Source organism: Neofelis nebulosa, chromosome 12 (assembly GCF_028018385.1).
Source record: "Neofelis nebulosa isolate mNeoNeb1 chromosome 12, mNeoNeb1.pri, whole genome shotgun sequence".
NCBI classification, from domain to species: domain Eukaryota; kingdom Metazoa; phylum Chordata; class Mammalia; order Carnivora; family Felidae; genus Neofelis; species Neofelis nebulosa.
The window spans coordinates 28,968,755-28,986,650 of NC_080793.1; the positions used below are offsets into that span (position 1 = coordinate 28,968,755).

Here is a 17,896-nt window from a genome sequence, read left to right on the forward strand (position 1 = left end):
GTTGGCCATACTTTTGTGGGTCCAATTCAGGAATCTCTATTCTATTTTGGTCTATGTGTCTGTTTTTGTGCCAATACCATGCTGTCTTGATGATGACAGCTTTGTAGTAGAGGCTAAAGTCTGGGATTGTGATGCCTCCTGCTTTGGTTTTCTTCTTCAATATTACTTTGGCTATTCAGGGTCCTTTGTGGTTCCATACAAACTTTAGGATTGATTGTTCTAGCTTCAAGAAGAATGTTGGTGTAATGTGGATTGGGATTGCATTGAATGTGTAGATAGCTTTGGGTAGTATTGACATTTTGACAATATTTATTCTTCCAACCCATGAGCACGGAAGGTTTTTCCATTTCTTTATATCTTCTTCAATTTCCTTCATAAGCTTTCTATAGTTTTCAGCATACAGATCTTGTACATCTTTGGTTAGGTTTATTCCTAGGTATTTTATGCTTCTTGGTGCAATTGTGAATAGGATCAGTTTCTTTATTTGTCTTTCTGTTGCTTCATTATTAGTGTATAATAATGCAACTGATTTCCGTACATTGATTTTGTATCCTGCGACTTTGCTGAATTCATGTCTCAGTTCTAGTAGACTTTTGGTGGAGCCTTTCGGGTTTTCCACGTATAATATCATGTCATCTGCAAAAAGTGAAAGCTCGACTTCATCTTTTCCAATTTTGATGCCTTTGATTTCCTTTTGTTGTCTGATTGCTGATGCTAGCACTTCCAACACTATGTTAAACAACAGCAGTGAGAGTGGACATCCCTGTCGTGCTCCTGATCTCAGGGGGAAAGCTCTCAGGGGGAGCAGGGGGATCTCAGAGGGAAAATTTTTCCCCATTGAGGATGATATTAGCTGTGGGCTTTTCATAAATGGATTTTATGATGCTTAAGTATGTTCTTTCTATCCCAACTTTCTCGAGGGTTTTTATTAAGAAAGGATGCTGAATTTTGTCAAATGCTTTTTCTGCATCAATTGACAGGATCATATGTTTTTTTTCTTTTCTTTTATTAATGTGATGTATCACATTGATTGATTTATGAATGTTGAACCAGCCTTGCAGCCCAGGAATGAATCCCACTTGATCATGATGAATAATTCTTTTTATATGCTGTTGAATTTGATTTGCTAGTATCTTATTGAGAATTTTTGCATCCATATTCATCACTGGCCTGTAGTTCTCTTTTTTTGCTGGGTCTCTGTCTGGTTTAGGAATCAAAGTAATTCTGGCTTCATAGAATGAGTCTGGAAGTTTTCCTTCCCTTTCTATTTTTTGGAACAGCCTGAGAAGGATAGGTATTATCTCTGCTTCAAATACCTGGTAGAATTCCCCAGGGAAGCCGTCTGGTCCTGGACTCTTATTTGTTGGGAGATTTTTGATGACTGATTCAATTTCTTCGCTGGTTATGGGTCTGTTCAAGTTTTCTATTTCTTCCTGTTTAAGTTTTGAAAGTGCGTGGGTGCTTAGGAATTTGTCCATTTCTTCCAGGTTGTCCAGTTTGTTGGCATATAGTTTTTCACAGTATTCCCTGATAATTGCTTGTATTTTGAGGGATTGGTGTAATAATTGCATTTTCATTCATGATTTTATCTATTTGGGTCATCTCCCGTTTCTTTTTGAGAAGGCTGGCTAGAGGTTTGTCAATTTTGTTTATTTTTTCAAAAAACCAACTCTTGGTTTCGTTGATCTGCTCTACAGTTTTTTTTAGATTCTATATTGTTTATTTCTGCTCTGATCTTTATTATTTCTCTTCTTCTGCTGGGTTTGGGGTGTCTTTGCTATTCTGCTTCTGTTTCCTTTGGGTGTGCAATTAGATTTTGTATTTGGGATTTTTCTTGTTTCTTGAGATAGGCCTCATTGCAATGTATTTTCCTCTCAGGACTGCCTTCACTGCATCCCAAAGCATTTGGATTGTTGTATTTTCATTTTCGTTTGTTTCCATATATTTTTAAATTTCTTCTCTAATTGCCTGGTTGACCCATTCATTCTTTAGTAGGGTGTTCTTTAACCTCCATGTTTTTGGAGGTTTTCCAGACTTTTTCCTGTGGTTGATTTCAACTTTCATAGCATTGTGGCCTGAAAGTATGCATGGTATGATCTCAATTCTTTTATACTTATGAAGGGCTGTTTTGTGACCCAGTATGTGATCTATCTTGGAGAATGTTCCATGTGCACTTGAGAAGAAAGTATATTCTGTTGCTTTGGAATGCAGAGTTCTAAATATATCTGTCAAGTCCATCTGATCCAATGTATCATTCAGGGCCCTTGTTTCTTTATTGATCCTGTGTCTAGATGATCTATCTATTGTTGTTAAGTAGGGTATTAAAGTCTCCTGCAATACCACATTCTTATCAATAAGGTTGCTTATGTTTGTGATTGTTTTATATATTTGGGGCTCCCGTATTCGGCGCATAGACATTTATAATTGTTAGCTCTTCCTGATGGATAGACCCTGTAATTATTATATAATGCCCTTCTTCATCTCTTGTTACAGCCTTTAATTTAAAGTCTAGTTTGTCTGATATAAGTATGGCTACTCCAGCTTTCTTTTGACTTCCAGTAGCATGATAGATAGTTCTCCATCCCCTCACTTTCAATCTGAAGGTGTCCTTGGCTCTAAAATGAGTCTCTTGTAGACAGCAAATAGATGGGTCTTGTTTTTTTATCCATTCTGATACCCTATGCCTTTTGGTTGGAGCATTTAGTCCATTAACATTCAGTGTTATTGTTGAAAGATATGGGTTTAGAGTCATTGTGATGTCTGTAGGTTTCATGCTTCTAGTGATGTCTCTGGTACTTTGTGGTCCTTGCAACATTTCACTCACAAAATCTCCCTTAGGATCTCTTGTAGGGCTGGTTTAGTGGTGATGAATTCCTTCAGTTTTTGTTTATTTGGGCAGACCTTTATCTCTCCTTTTATTCTGAATGACAAACTTGCTGGATAAGGATTCTTGGCTACATATGGTTTCTGTTCATCACATTGAAGATTTCCTGCCATTCCTTTCTGGCCTGCCAAGTTTCAGTAGATAGGTCTGACACTAGTCTTATGGGTCTCCCTTTGTAGGTTATAGCCTATTTATCCCTAGCTTCTTTCAAAATTTTCTCTTTATCCTTATATTTTGCCAGTTTTGCTATGATATGTTGTGCACAAGATGGATTCAAGTTATGTCTGAAGGGAGTTCTCTGTGCCTTTTGGATTTCAATGCCATTTTCCTTCCCCAGATCAGGGAAGTTCTCAACTATGATTTGTTCAAATACACCTTCAGCCCCTTTTTCTGTCTCTTCCTCTTCTGGAATTCCTATTATAAGGATATTGTTCCGTTTGATTGCATCACTTAGTTCTCTAATTCTCCCCTCATACTCCCGGATTTTTTTATCTCTCTTTTTCTCACCTTCCTCCTTTTCCATAATTTTATCTTCTAATTCACCTATTCTCTCCTCTGCCTCTTCAGTCCGTGCTGTGGTTGCCTCCATTTTATTTTGCACCTCATTTATAGCATTTTTTAGCTCCTCATGGCTATTTCTTAGTCCCTTGATCTCTGTAGCAATAGATTCTCTGCTGTCCTCTATACTTTTTTCAAGCCCAGAGATTAATTTTATGACTATTATTCTAAATTCTTGTTCTGTTATATTGCTTAAATTGTTTTTGATCAATTCGTTAGTTGTCTCTACTTCGTGGAGTTTCTTTTGAGGAGAATTCTTCAATTTCATCATTTTGGGTAATCCCTGGGGTGGCTCTAAACTGCAGGGCACTTCCCCTGTATTGTACAGAGTAACTTGTGTTGGTGGGTGGGGCCACAGTCAGACCTGATGTCTGCCCCCAGCCCCCCAGCTGGGGCCACAATCAGACTGGTGTGTACCTTATCTTCTCCTCCTCCAGGGGCAGGACTCACCGTGGAGTGGTGTGGCTCCTGTCTGGGCTACTTGCAGACTGCCAGGCTTGTGGTTCTGCTTTGATGGAATCTGACGTATTAACTGGGGTGGATCTGCAAGGTGCACAGGGGCGGGAGGGCTAGGCTTAGCTAGCTTTGCTGTCGTTGGTCCCCTGCAGTAGGGGCCCTGCAGCACTGGGAGGGAGGCAGACCCATCAGAGGGATGGATCCACAGAAGCACAGTGTTGGGTGTTTGCACAGTGCAAGCAAATTCAGTGACAGGAACTGGTTCCCTTTGGAATTTTGGCTGGGGGATGGGAGAGGGAGATGGCACTTGCCAGCACCTTTGTTCCCTGCCAAGCTGAGCTCTGTCTTCCGGGGCTCAGCAACTCTCCCTTTTGGTGTCCTCTCATCCTCCCCTCTCTCCGAGAGCATTGCTGTTCACTTTTAACATTCCAGATGTTAAGTCCCGCTGGCTGTCAGAACTCCCACAGTCCGGCCCCTCCGCTTTTGCAAGCCAGACTCGGGGGCTCTGCCTTGCGGGGTGGGCTGCCCCTCCACTGCCCTGGCTCCCTCCCACGAGTCTGTGTAGCACCGTATCCACCCTTCCTACCCTCTTCCTTGGGCCTCTTGTCTACACTTGGCTCCAGAGAGTCCATTCTGCTGGTCTTCTGGAGGTTTTCTGGGTTATTTAGGCAGATATGGGTAGAATCTAAGTGATCAGCAGGATGCGGTGAGCCCAGCATCCTCCTACACTGCCATCTTCCCTGTCTAAAGGATAAATGCTTTTTGAAGACCCCACTAAGTATAATCCACTAAGTAATTCCTGTTGGCAATAAGAGGGTGATTCAAACAGTTGAAACTCACTTTAATTTACTCACATTCGAATTGTAGAGACACACAAGCAATGAGGAAAATACCATAGAGGGCATTAAGATGGAGACATGTGCAGAGAGAGGATGACAGTTGGTATTGGGAACTTGAACTCAAATTGAATGAGGAACTTCTCACAGCAAATGATGCTTAAGCCAAATCTAGAAATATGATTGTATACCTATGTTAACTTGGGGGTGTCTGTAAGAGCATATTTTAGTCAGAAGTGATCAGGTAAAAAGGTTCAAGGTCATGAAACAGCTGGGGCAGCCAAAAGTATTTAAATATATCATTTTAAATATTTCTGGGTATATTAAGTTAATACCACATAGAGTAATTAAGTATACCCAGAGTAATAGTCACGTGAAAGGAGTGCAAAAGATGGAAAGGGACAGACGATGAAAGTCTTGCTTGATAAAATAAGTTTTGTTTGATAAAATAAGAAATTTAAATTTTATTTTGTGAACAAAATACTGAATGATTTTAAGGGATCAAAATGAAGAGACCAGATTTGCATATTTGAAAACCCCTTTTGCCATCCCGATCTCATTATGATGCATGATTAAAGGTGTGGTAATGCGGTTGAGGTCTGAGAAAATATTATGGCAATTTTGGCTAACAATGAGAGAGATGGGAATTGAGATGAAAGATAGTAAGACAATAAGCGAGACTTTCAGATTTAATATGAGTTGACTGTGAGTAAATAAATGTACACAAAATATCAATATTTGATCTGCGAAAATACTTCACTGCAAGATGTTTGAATAAAATACTCATTCCCTGTAAGCATGCAGTATTTGGAAAGAAAACTAAGGTGGATGTGACTGATCTTGGAATCCAGAAATACTCCTCTGTCTTCTGAGGCACAAGAGTGGCAAGAACTATGGAGAAGGAGTCCTTGGAATTTGGTAGGCACAAGTTTTGTTTATTGTCTTCTTAATATTTTCTTAATTAAAGGAGGACCCGATAAATGTTTGAAAAATACTAAACTTGAATCAATGGAAGGAAAAATATATAATTGTTTCTTAGTTAATGTTTTAAATAATCTGGTATTAAGATGGTTAGCCTGGGGTTAACAATATCTATTAAGCATCCAACAATATTAATTGCCCCAGTTATATTTATTAGACAGCTATATATTCCATCAACTGAGAACATTGAGTGAAGGACTCTGCCTTCTTAGGGTTTATATTCTAGTGTCAGTGTAGGATACAACACCTCATGTTCTACATATAAAATCCTTCCAGGGGTGTTGTGTGAGGTGGTGGAAAGAATAGTCACCTGGGAATCTTTATGGAATGGATAAGACTCAAACTTGCTTTCAAAAATATGGTACTTTTGCTTCCCACAATGCCACAAAAGACACTAGGCAGAAAAGTATCCATGGAGTAAAAATGTAGACACATTTGAAGAGATTAATAACATGTATTTTACTGATTAATTGGAAGACAAGAAAAAAGGAGAAAGAGAAAAGAGGAAAAGGAGGGGGAGGAGGAAGGGTAAGTGGAAAAGGAGGAGGAAGAGGAAGAGAAAAAAAAGGAGGAAAGAAAATGAAAAAAAATTTTAATGCCTGTAATACTTTCATCTGGAGATAAGCTTAATTAACAGTTTTCTGATCAACATTCAAGTCTCTTTTTAAAGTATATATTATATAGCTTTGCAGCTGTTTTTTTTTGCTACAACTTTGTATCATTTTCCATAAAGTAATTATGAGACCAATACACAAAAAGGCATGTGAATGAGAATATTAATCACAACACTGTTTACACCTGTCTGTCCAGATTTTTACATTTAGCTTTTTAGTGTCATTATATTATTATTTTTAAAATTTTTAATGTTTATTTATTTTTGAGAGAGAGACAGTATGAGCAGGGAAGGGGCACAGAGAGAGGGAGACACAGAATCTGAAGCAGGCTCCAGACACCGAGCTGTCAGCACAGAGCCTGATGTGGGGCTTGAACTCACAAACTGGGAGATCATGACTTGAGCCAAAGTTGGACACTTAACCAACTGAGCCACCCAGGTGCCCCTAATTATATTATTTTAAAATGGTAAACACAATAGCAAACAACATCATTCTACTATGACAAAATATAAGCATTAATATTTTGCTACCTTTTCTATATCTCTACCTATATATTTCTTTAATAACTATTTGGACCATATTCTGTATACAAGTTAATATTCTTTTTTTCCATCTTATGGTATAACTTTATCCCAAACTTTTTAAATATTTATTTTAAAACATTTAAAATGGCTGCATGGTATTTTATCACACGAGCCATATTTTTTGAAATATTGTTCCACATTCTGGTCTATAAATAAATATATCCATGTACATGTATTTCCTTAGCACACTCTGGGAATATGGTAATAAATAATGGGTTTTATTTCATTGATTCATGTTCCACCTTCCAGTGCAGAATCCCACATTCTATTTGCTTCATCATCATTTCTGTAGCCTTCTGGATATATATCAGGTGTTCTTATTCCAAGTCTGGCCTGTTGTCACATGGTGTCTTCCTCACTCCCTTGCTTACTTAGACTCCAGTGCTCCCACCTCTGCCCACTAAGCCATACTGGCTTGTCTTGCGTCTCCCTCCTATAGAAATGAGCAGCCTCCCCTCAGGTGCCATATTAATTCTGGCTACTACCTTATTTATTTATTTATTTATTTATTTATTTATTTATTTATTTTTGTCTATGTTTTTCTGGACATAAAGTCACTTCCACAATATGTCACCTCTTCTGGAGGGACTCTGTAATCACTGCCTCATGCCTTCTGCACGGTAGGACTTTCTTGGGTGCCTCTATTACTGTGGTGAGGTCAGGGTGATGAAGCAGCTTTATGTACTCTGCAGCCAAAAAAAAAAAAAACAAAACAAAAGAAAAAGAAGAAAGTAAGTGAGGAAGTTCTCCTTTCAGAAGTAAATCTCTTTCCTTTAATAAAATCACATTTTCAGGTCCATAAAGTAGTGCTACATATGTCATAGCCATTTACAGGGATTTTTATAAACTAGCTCTTTCATCGTTTGTTTATTACTCTCTAATGAGATTAGAGAGTGGAGTAGGAACTCTCTAATGTGGAGTAGGAACTGGGCTAGAAAATACATTTAGAATGGGCAACGTGTTATATTTGAAATCTCTGTCTCTTCAATAACTCTGGCTTTGTTATTAAGCCAACCTGTGTGTACCTGGCTTTTTCTATTTTTCTATTTATTTCTCTGGGCATATATACTTTTAATAAAGTATAGTATTTAGGTTTAAATTGAGACTTCTGCTTACCTTCTTTTTAGTAAGTCCTTAAAATTCTTTGAAAAGTCCTTTTAATATCTGATAATTATTCTGAATGGGGGAAGGAATGGAACTACTTTAAAAAGAGTCACCCTGCCTCTTCTCGGACAGACTGTTAGAGATGAAGACAGCCATTTTACAACCACTGATAAAAAAGAACAAAGAAGATTCCCAGTGTAGACCTATGTGAGTGAGTTTTGGCACTAGTTGTATGTCTTTGGCTTTGCCTTGGGAATTTCAACCTCTAACTAGGCCTTCTCCATCCCCAAGCTTTTTCTTAGGCATGCTTAACATTTTCTCAGGCAGGATGACCCCTATTTTTATGGAAGGCTATCTGATATCTAGTGTGGTATAGGAATGGATGCTAAATCTTTGGCTCAAAGACCAATGGCCCAAAGAGGGCCTTCCTTCCCTAGCAGACTTTCTCTAATTTCTGTTTCTGACTCTGCTCATAATTAAGCATTTATCAGAAATCTGAAAGAAGTACCTCTGTGAGCCATAGAATCCTTTATATTCTTCTGTGCAGGTTAGGATGATACCAGCTAATGGCTCCTTTCTCTGTTCTTGTTCTTTTCAGTGTTTTTTTCCCAATACAGCAGCGAAAGAAAAGAAACATTGCTCCTAAACATCTGATTTCTGAACTTAATTGGTCTGGGTTGAACATAAAAGTCAGAAAGAGATATAGTTAAAAAAAGAGAAGACAACCAATAAACATCTGAAAAGATGTTTGACCTTTTCATATAAAAAGAAATGCAACATTAAACAACTATAAAATCTCATTTTTATATATCATTTTGACAAAAATTACAAGGTTTGATAATATCTTGAGCTGGTGAGGACAAAATTATGCAGAAGCAAATACTGGTGCTGAGAGACAGTTGACATATACCTCATTAGTGTCAATTTGGTAACACATATAAATTAAAACTGCCTATACTTTTTGTTCCAGGAATTATAGCACTAAAATATACCTCATAGGTATTTTTACCAAATTGCGCCAAGATATGTGTATAAGGATATTCATTTAATTAAGTGTGATATAGAAAAATTATCAAACCTCATAGAAACATAAAGGAATCAAAAAAGAACTCGATACAACCAGGACCTCAATCAAAACACAGAACTGAAAAGTATGCTATTGAAAAAAATAAGGTATACACCAAAAGGAAAGATTTCTAAGATATATTAAATGAAAAGGGCACAATATATAGTGTGATTCTGGTCTGTGAGAATAAAAGTGAATCTATCTGAGTGGTATAAAAATGTTTTTCTAGCAGGTAAAAGTAAATACTAATCGTTATTACCTTTGGGAAGATAGATTGGTTGGAGTATAGCAGCGTTTACTTTCCATTTGGAAGCCTCTGTGTCCTATAATGCAACTTTATTTATTTTTTATAATGTCAGCAGGAGATATGTAGACTGAGCTTAAGCCAGTTTTTGTTACATAAGCTCATAAAACAAAATGTGTGTGTCTACGTGTATTTCAAAATTTTTTAAATTAAATTTTTAAATTTTAAGATCATCATATATTCACAAGGTGTTGCAAGAGACACGGTGTTTTTGAGTATGTCTCATTGCACAGCTTTTTCAGTGTTGCTAAATGGGTAGCTAAAGCGATTGAAATATGTAAATACTTACTGATCAAGGAGCTGAAGTTTTAAAAGTATTACTGTATTAAAATCTGACTGGGATGGGAAAAGACTCTCAATCAAGGCAGCACATTAGAATCATCTGGGAGCTTCTTAAAAATAGTAATGCTCAGGCACTACCTCACACCAATTAGATCAGAATCTTTTATGAAGGCAAGGATTGGACACATAAATTTCTTAAAATTCTGTAAGTAGTTCTAATGTACAGGCAGAGTTGAGAACTATTGGCTATACCAGTGCTTCTCAAACTTTAATGTACATAAGAATCAGCTGGCAATATTGTTAAGATGCAGATCTGTGTCTGTACATCTGGGGTGAGGTCTGAGACTGCACATCCAACAACCTTCAGGGTGATGATAATGCTGGCCATTGATGGACTGACCCTGGAGTAGAGAGGGGCTATGGGACTTGCTGTAGTATTTGCTGAGACCTTGGATTTTGAAATACATAGGGTTCTATGTGGGAATCTAGGGGCTGTAGATACAGAAAAAATGTGTGTGGAGAACAAGGGTAAAAAGGAGAAGAGGGAGAGTGTGATAGGGAAAGAAGTGAAAGAGCTGGTGAATCAAGAACAGATAGATGGATAGCTTTCAAGGGAGCACCTTTCCTTTTGTCTTTACCTTGTAAGAATACAATTGTCCTTTGGAGAAATTTTGTCTAACTTTCACCATTATCCTAAGCAGTTATTATACCCTTGGATAGTTACAGTTTTGAAGAAGAGTTTTGGATTTGTTCCTTGAGAAAATATGAACGCCTCAGTGAATTTATAGCTCAGTTCAGCCTTGTCTGAGTAAGTACTTTAACATCATAATGGCTCTAAACATTTTGGAAGGAACATCAAGGGCAATGAGAACTCACAACTGAATGGCAATAGATATTTATGGAGCACCCAATGCCTGGAACTTTCACTTATATTATCTAATTTAATTTCATAACAATTCTATGAGCTAAGTACATGTTCATATTCTTATTTTGGAGATGAGGAAACTGAAATGAAGGCATTGAAGCATTCAAGTTATTTCCCAAGGTCACATAAATATATAATAATACAGGTAATTTCTATACTCAGATGTTTTTACTCCAGGTTCAGTGTTCTTTCCATTTCAACTAGAAGAGTCTGAATGGATGGATAGATAGATATAGATATAGATATAGATATAGATATAGATATAGATAGACAAATGAAGAAAAACATTTTATTGTATAATTTATAGATTGTCAAAAGATAGAGACTAGTATGTAGATTATAGAAATAGTTATGAAAGAGCATTCAATTTAAAGAACATAATTAGAAAGCTCAAAATATAGGTTGTGAATGGCTTGCTGGTGGACTACTCCAGTGAAAGATTGAACTAGTAACAAGTAAATGTAAGAGTAGTTTAGGAACCTAATACTATATTTAGGAAGTTGCTTTAAGGATGCTCTAGTATTTTTTTTTTTAATTTTTAACGTTTTATTTATTTTTGAGACAGGGAGAGACAGAGCATGAACAGGGGAGGGTCAGAGAGAGGGAGACACAGAATCCGAAACAGGCTCCAGGCTCTGAGCTGTCAGCACAGAGCCTCACTCGGGGCTCGAACTCACGGACCGTGAGATCATGACCTGAGCCGAAGTCAGCCGCTTAACCGGCTGAGCCACCCAGGCGCCCCAAGGATGCTCTAGTATTAAAAATAATCCTTAGTTTTTCCCAGCTCATTTGCTTAGAACTGTGTAAAAGACTAAAGCTCGTGTGCAAAGTTGCAAGTACTTCTATGAGAGAGCTACACAGAATGCTACCCCAGGAATAGAGAAGATGTACAAGTAAATATCTCTCTCTCTCTCTCTCTCTCTCTCTCTCTCTCTGTGTGTGTGTGTGTGTGTGTGTGTGTGTGTGTGTGTTTTAGAGGAAGCTAAAGTTAAAAGACTTTTCAGCATCAAGGTTGAAATAGGCTCAAGGCCAGAGCTGTCAGAGATGTAAAACAAATTTTAGAGCATGTTGAGATATATAAACTTTCATTCTAAAGGCCAGTCTATCCTAAAAGCCAGCTCTCATGCTGAAAGCCATTTGGGACCCTCATATACCTGCCTATAGTAATGTTAGCAGTGGCTGCCATTAGAGACTTTTCAGCAGTTACCCTGGACTCTCTTTCCCTCTCTGTCTCTCTCTGTCTCTCCCCCCTTCTCTCTCTGATGCTCAACTGCTCTCTCAAGCTGTTGCTCTGTTTCTGCTTGTCCTCCTGGCTCTTGAACTTGGCGTAGTTTGGTAAAGACTTGATATCCCTTGTGACTAATTTTCAGCAGTGGGAAGATGCTTCTCTCTGATACAATCTCTCAGAATTCAACCTGTGACACCAGGGCTTAGCTAATTCCATGCAATGTTCTCCCCTCCTTCATTAGTAAAAGATGCTCAGGTAATGTATTGCAATTATAATTATGTTGAAGATATTCCCAATACACCTGATGTTGATGTGCAAAGAGATATTAAGTAGTAAAATATCAAGGCCAATATTCCTATCACTACTACCTTGAAATACACACTGACAGTGCTATCTAAGGAAACTAGAGCAGCAAAAGGAAGCCTCTCCTAGCCCATTTGTTAGCTTTGATTTACAACTGAACCTGATCGATCTTTGTTATTGTCAAGTAATCAGTTATTGCTGAGGATGTGAAAAACCAAACGAGAAGGAATCTGCCAAGAAAGATTCAAACCAAACATGTTTCCCCCTTATTTAGTTCTCTTGTTTCTTTACTAGTTTCAGACTTAGGCATTTCATGACATTCTGGGTGAATGCCAAGGATAAACTTCAGTATGTTTTGCCTGACTTGAAAAACTAAATGCTGGAAATGATAGAAAAAGTACTTTTCAGGTCCATTCCTTCAATCTCAGGGATTGTAAGAGCATACTAAAATACAGTCTGCAAGTATTATTGTCACAATTACTTTTCATCATTCACATGTGAATTTTTATTCTTTATTAATTAAAGAGGAAAATTCTGGTTTTTTACATGTGTGTTTATACATAAATAAATGTGTATTAAATTAATAAAGTAGGAACAATAGCCTCTTCCACATGTTCTTATTGAGTGAATTTTAAGACACTTACAAAGCCATCAAAATTTTATTCTATTGCTAAACATTCTGTTGCTTGAAAGTGTAAGGTGGATCTCTGTCACATTCAGCTATGTTGTAACTTTTGATAGTGTCCCACAGTTCTTAAGTGTTTTATTCTGTTTTTCTTTTTTTCTTCATTTTTTTTCTCTTTGTGTTTCCGGTTGATAAATTTCAGTTAGCCTGTTTTCAGATTCACTGACTCTTTCCTCACCTATGTTGCATCTAATGACAAGCCCATAGGAGGCAGTCTGCATTTTATTACTGTTTTTAATTTTTTTTATAGTCTCCATCTCTCTGTTGACATTACCCATTCAGATATGATATCAAAACACTTTTGCATACTAGGCAAACTCACAAAATTTTTTGACACTTTTTGCTTCACAGTGTATACTTTAGTTGTACCAAATTATTTTGTTACTTGAAAAAAAACTTTCTAATTTTACATTTAGTGAAATATTTATCTTCAATACCAGCCTCAAATAGTATCCTGGAAAGGCTTCCTTGTTTGACTCCATCAATCCTTCGTATAATTAATAGCCCCTTTCTATGTTTTACCAGAATATTTTCTGTATATATTTATATACATATTAAACTCTATTATAATACCTATTGCTATTATAGTACATCATATTATTATACCTATTATATTGTTATTATATCTACTATTGGATATCTATCTCCTTTATAAGACTATAACATCCTCAAGAACAGGGAAGACATTTTTTCCTTATTTATAACTCCTGGGACATAGTTAAGTGTTCAGTATTTTACTATTTATTTTCTATCTTATTCTTAAGAGCATGTGACAAGATTATAATAAACATAAGTGATAAAAGAATGGTAAATCATAAATAGAAATAAAGAATCAAAACAAGTGGAAATGCAAATACAATTAAAAACTTGAAACCCTTTCAAATAAATGCCTAAATATGCAAACTATTTAATGACAAAACTGAGTTTTAAATTTGGCTCTGAGCTCTCTAGAAGGCAAGTAAGTTAAATGGGAGACAATGGTATATTAGATAGACAATTGCCACAACAATGAGGGATAAAAAAGAACCACATCTCAGTGACCCATACCATTTACTTATCATGCATTTCCAGGTCAACTTGAGCAATTCTGTTTGTTTCGATTGGGCTGAGATCTGGGTATTGGCTCATCTATGCTGTAATGACTAATCTATTCTGTTTTAAGCTGCAGGCGTGAGGGTCTGCTGCAGTATCTCTCAGTTTCCTTGGAAAAGTGGGCTAGAATGATCATGTTCTTAGGGACATGTAGGGATCAAAAAGGCAGAACTAATATTATAGGCCCTTCTCAAACCTATGGCTCTGTCATATCTACCAACATTCTATTGCCCAACGTGAGACCCAGTGTCAAGAGGCAGGGAAGTACTCCATTCCCATGTAAAGTGGCACCAATGAGGCACTGAATATATCTGAATCATAATCTAATCATACATGATAAATTCCAAATTAAAAAAAAATTTTTAGTGTTTTTATTTCTGAGAAAGAGAGACACGGAGTGCAAGTGGAGGAGGGACAGCGAGAGAGGAGACACAGAATCCAAAGCAGGCTTCAGGCTCTGAGTTGTCAACACAGAGCCCAAAGCAGGACTCGGACTCATGAGCCAGCCGTGAGATCATGACTCTTAACTGACTGAGCCATACAGGCACCCCTGAATTTTTTTTAAAGTAAGAATATTATTTTGGGAGGAGAAACAAAACTGTAACTAGTCTCATATGCCAAGAAATATTTCTCAAGTGCTATTTGATACATTGGACATACCACTGACAATATTTCCTAAGCCTATCTTGTTTTAAATTTTAATTGCTGTTTCTTTAGCTTCACCTAGCAAAAATAGATGTTGATGTTATGATTATTGTTTCATTGTTACAATGTTGTTAAATTATTGCATTATTTAATAATATCTTCGTAACCATGTTAGAAAGGGAAGGAGATATCTTTATTTCTATTTTACAGATAAGGAAACATTACTGAGGGATATTGAGTAATTTTTCCAGCACCAAAGATTTAATAAATGACAATTGAGATATCACAAATCCCTATTCACTCCAGTATATCATACCATTTTTTTCTAAGGGCTGGAACTACTTTAATTCTGAAATTGATAATGATAATATAAATAGGAGCTATGTTCATACACAAGGCTAGTATTTATGCACAGTATTGAAAAGATTTGTCATTGTCTCTTCCTTTCTAGCTCCACCAGAATTCACTATGGTGTTTAGATGCATTCATTTTTACTTGTGAATGTCCATTTGTTCCAGCACAACTTGTTGAAAGACTCTCCATTCTCCATTGAATTGCCTTTTCTCCTTTTGTCAGAGATCAGTTGGCTAATGTTTGTGTGGGTCTACTTCTGGCTCTCAAGTCCGTTCTGTTGATCTATTTGTTCCTTCACCAAAACCACACTGTTTTGATTATTGTGGCTTTAATTTTTTTAATTTTTATTTATTTTTGAAAGAGAGAGAGAGACAGAGAGAGACAGAGCATGAGCAGGGGAGGGGCAGAGAGAGAGGGAGACACAGAATATGAAGCAGGCTCCAGGCTCTGAGCTGTCAGCACAGAGCCCAATGCGGGGCTTGAACCCATGAACTGAGATCATGACCTGAGCCAAAGTTAGATGCTCAACCGACTGAGCCACCCAGGCACACCTGTTGTGGCTTTTTTAGTAAATCTTGCTGTTCTGTAGTGCTAGTGCGTCTACTTTGTTCTTCTACTTCAGTACTGTGTTGGCTCTTCTAGGTCTTTCACATATAGATCCTGTACGTATTAGATGTATTCCCAAGTACTTCATTTTGGTCCTAATATAAATGGTAGTTTTTAATAGACTTTGAGAAGTTTGGTGTTCACAGAAAAATCGAGCAGAAGGTATAGAGATTTCCCATATACCTCTTACTTTCACACATGCACAGCCCTTCCTCATTATCAACATTCTCCACAAGAAGGGTACATTTGTTACAATTGTTGAATCTACATTGACACATCATTGTCATCCAGAATGTATAGTTTACATTAAGGTTCACTCTGGGTGTTGTACATTCTATAGGTTTAGACGAAGGTATAATGGCATGTATCCACCATTATACTATCATGTTGAATAGTTTCACTGCCCTAAAAATCCTCTGTGTTCTACCTATTCATCTCTCCCCAACAACACCTGGCAACCACTGATCTTTTTACTGTCTCCATAGTTTTGCATTTTCCAGAATGTCATACAGTCAGAATCATACTGTATGCAGCCTTTTAGTGTCAGCTTCTTTTACTTAGTCATATGCATTTAAGTTTTCTCAATTTTTTTCATGGCTTATTTCCTTTTAGCACTGAATAGTATTTCACTGGATGTACTAAAGTTCATTTATTCATTCACCTACTGAAGGACATCTTCATTGCTTTCAAGTTTTGGCAGTAGTGAATAAATAAGCTGATATAAACATCTATGTGCAGGATTTTATGTGGACATAAGTTTTCTACTCCTTTGGGTAAAACATCAAGGAGCATGATTGCTGCAACATATGGTAAGAGTATGTTTAGTTGTGTGAGAAATCACCAATCTACCTCCAAAGTGGCTGTACAACTTTCCATTCCCACTGTTGTATAATTGTTGTTGATTCTTTGGGATTTTCTACATAGACATCATGTCATTTGCCACAAACAAACAACCCACCAACCAAAAAAAACCCCAACTAGTTTTATTCTTACATTCCAATCTGTATATTATTAATTTTCTTATCTTATTGCATTACCTAGGAATTTCCAGTATGATGTTGAAATGAATAATGGCAGGGACATCACTATGTCTTCACATGGTCTTTTCTCTGTGCATGCACATCCCTGGTGTCTCTTTCCTTTTTTATGAGAACACTAATAAGATGTGGATTGGATTAGGGCCCACCTGTATGACTTCATTTAACTTTAATGACCTCTTTTTTAAAATATAATTTATTGTCAAATTGGCTTCTATACAACACCCAGTGACCTTTTTAATGGTTGTATTTCCAATATAGTCTCATTATGAAGTTAGGGGGTTAGGCCTTCAACACATCAATTTTGGGGTATACAATTTGACCCATAATAAGTATTAACCATAAGTCTACTTCCAATAAACTAGGTTTTAAGAAGGACACAGCTACTCTTACCTCTCCTCTTCTCCCTTTCTTTTTCTAAGTAAATAAATATGTGACAGATGGAGCTACAGTAGCCTTCATGTGATCCTAAAAAAAGGCTAAGTGAATCAAGGATATGTGAGAAACTATATTGTGGAGTCCCAAATTAATACCACTAGCCATCTACATTCAGACTTCTTGTTACATAAAAATAATAAACTCTGATTCATTTAAGTCTTTTAAACCAAAGGTTTTATTATTTGCTGCCAGATAGAATCCCGCTTAATAGACTTTCTATTTTAGATATTTCATAAAAATCTCAATTATTAAATTTTGATTATTAGCATGAATGAAGATACTTTGTCTGTTTTAGTCAGGGTACCAGCAGGAAAACAGAAGTCACCCCAAATGTTCCAAGTGAAGAGACTTTAATAAAAGAGTTACATATACTGGGTTGCCTGGGTGGCTCAGTCGGTTAAGTGTCCGACTTCAGCTCAGGTCACGATCTCACAGTCCATGAGTTCGAGCCCTGCATCAGGCTCTGTGCTGACAGTCCAGAGCCTGGAGTCTGCTTCAGATTCTGTGTCTGCCTCTCTCTCTGCCCCTCCCCTGCTCATGCTCTGTCTCTCTCTGTCTCAAAAATAAATTAAAAAAAAAAAACATTGGGGGCGCCTGGGTGGCGCAGTCGGTTAAGCGTCCGACTTCAGCCAGGTCACGATCTTGCGGTCCGTGAGTTTGAGCCCCGCGTCAGGCTCTGGGCCGATGGCTCGGAGCCTGGAGCCTGTTTCCGATTCTGTGTCTCCCTCTCTCTCTGCCCCTCCCCCGTTCATGCTCTGTCTCTCTCTGTCCCAAAAAATAAATTAAAAACGTTGAAAAAAAAAAACATTAAAAAAAAGAGTTGCATATACTGGGTGCGGCTAAAAAATAAAAAAAAAAAAAAATACAAGGGGTGGTGAGGCACCCAGAGACCAGAAGCAGTTTATATTCCTAAT

At 37.2% G+C, this 17,896-nt stretch overlaps 1 long non-coding RNA gene across 1 annotated transcript in view; it reads left to right on the forward strand.

Moving 5' to 3' along the window:
* The first annotated feature begins 5,434 nt into the window (after positions 1 to 5,434).
* LOC131491576 (uncharacterized) overlaps positions 5,435 to 17,896 on the forward strand; it is a 165,252-nt gene continuing 152,790 nt past the window's right edge. The window contains exon 1 of the long non-coding RNA XR_009251533.1: positions 5,435 to 5,652. This is a non-coding gene — a long non-coding RNA (uncharacterized LOC131491576). The remainder of the gene's footprint in view (positions 5,653 to 17,896) is intronic.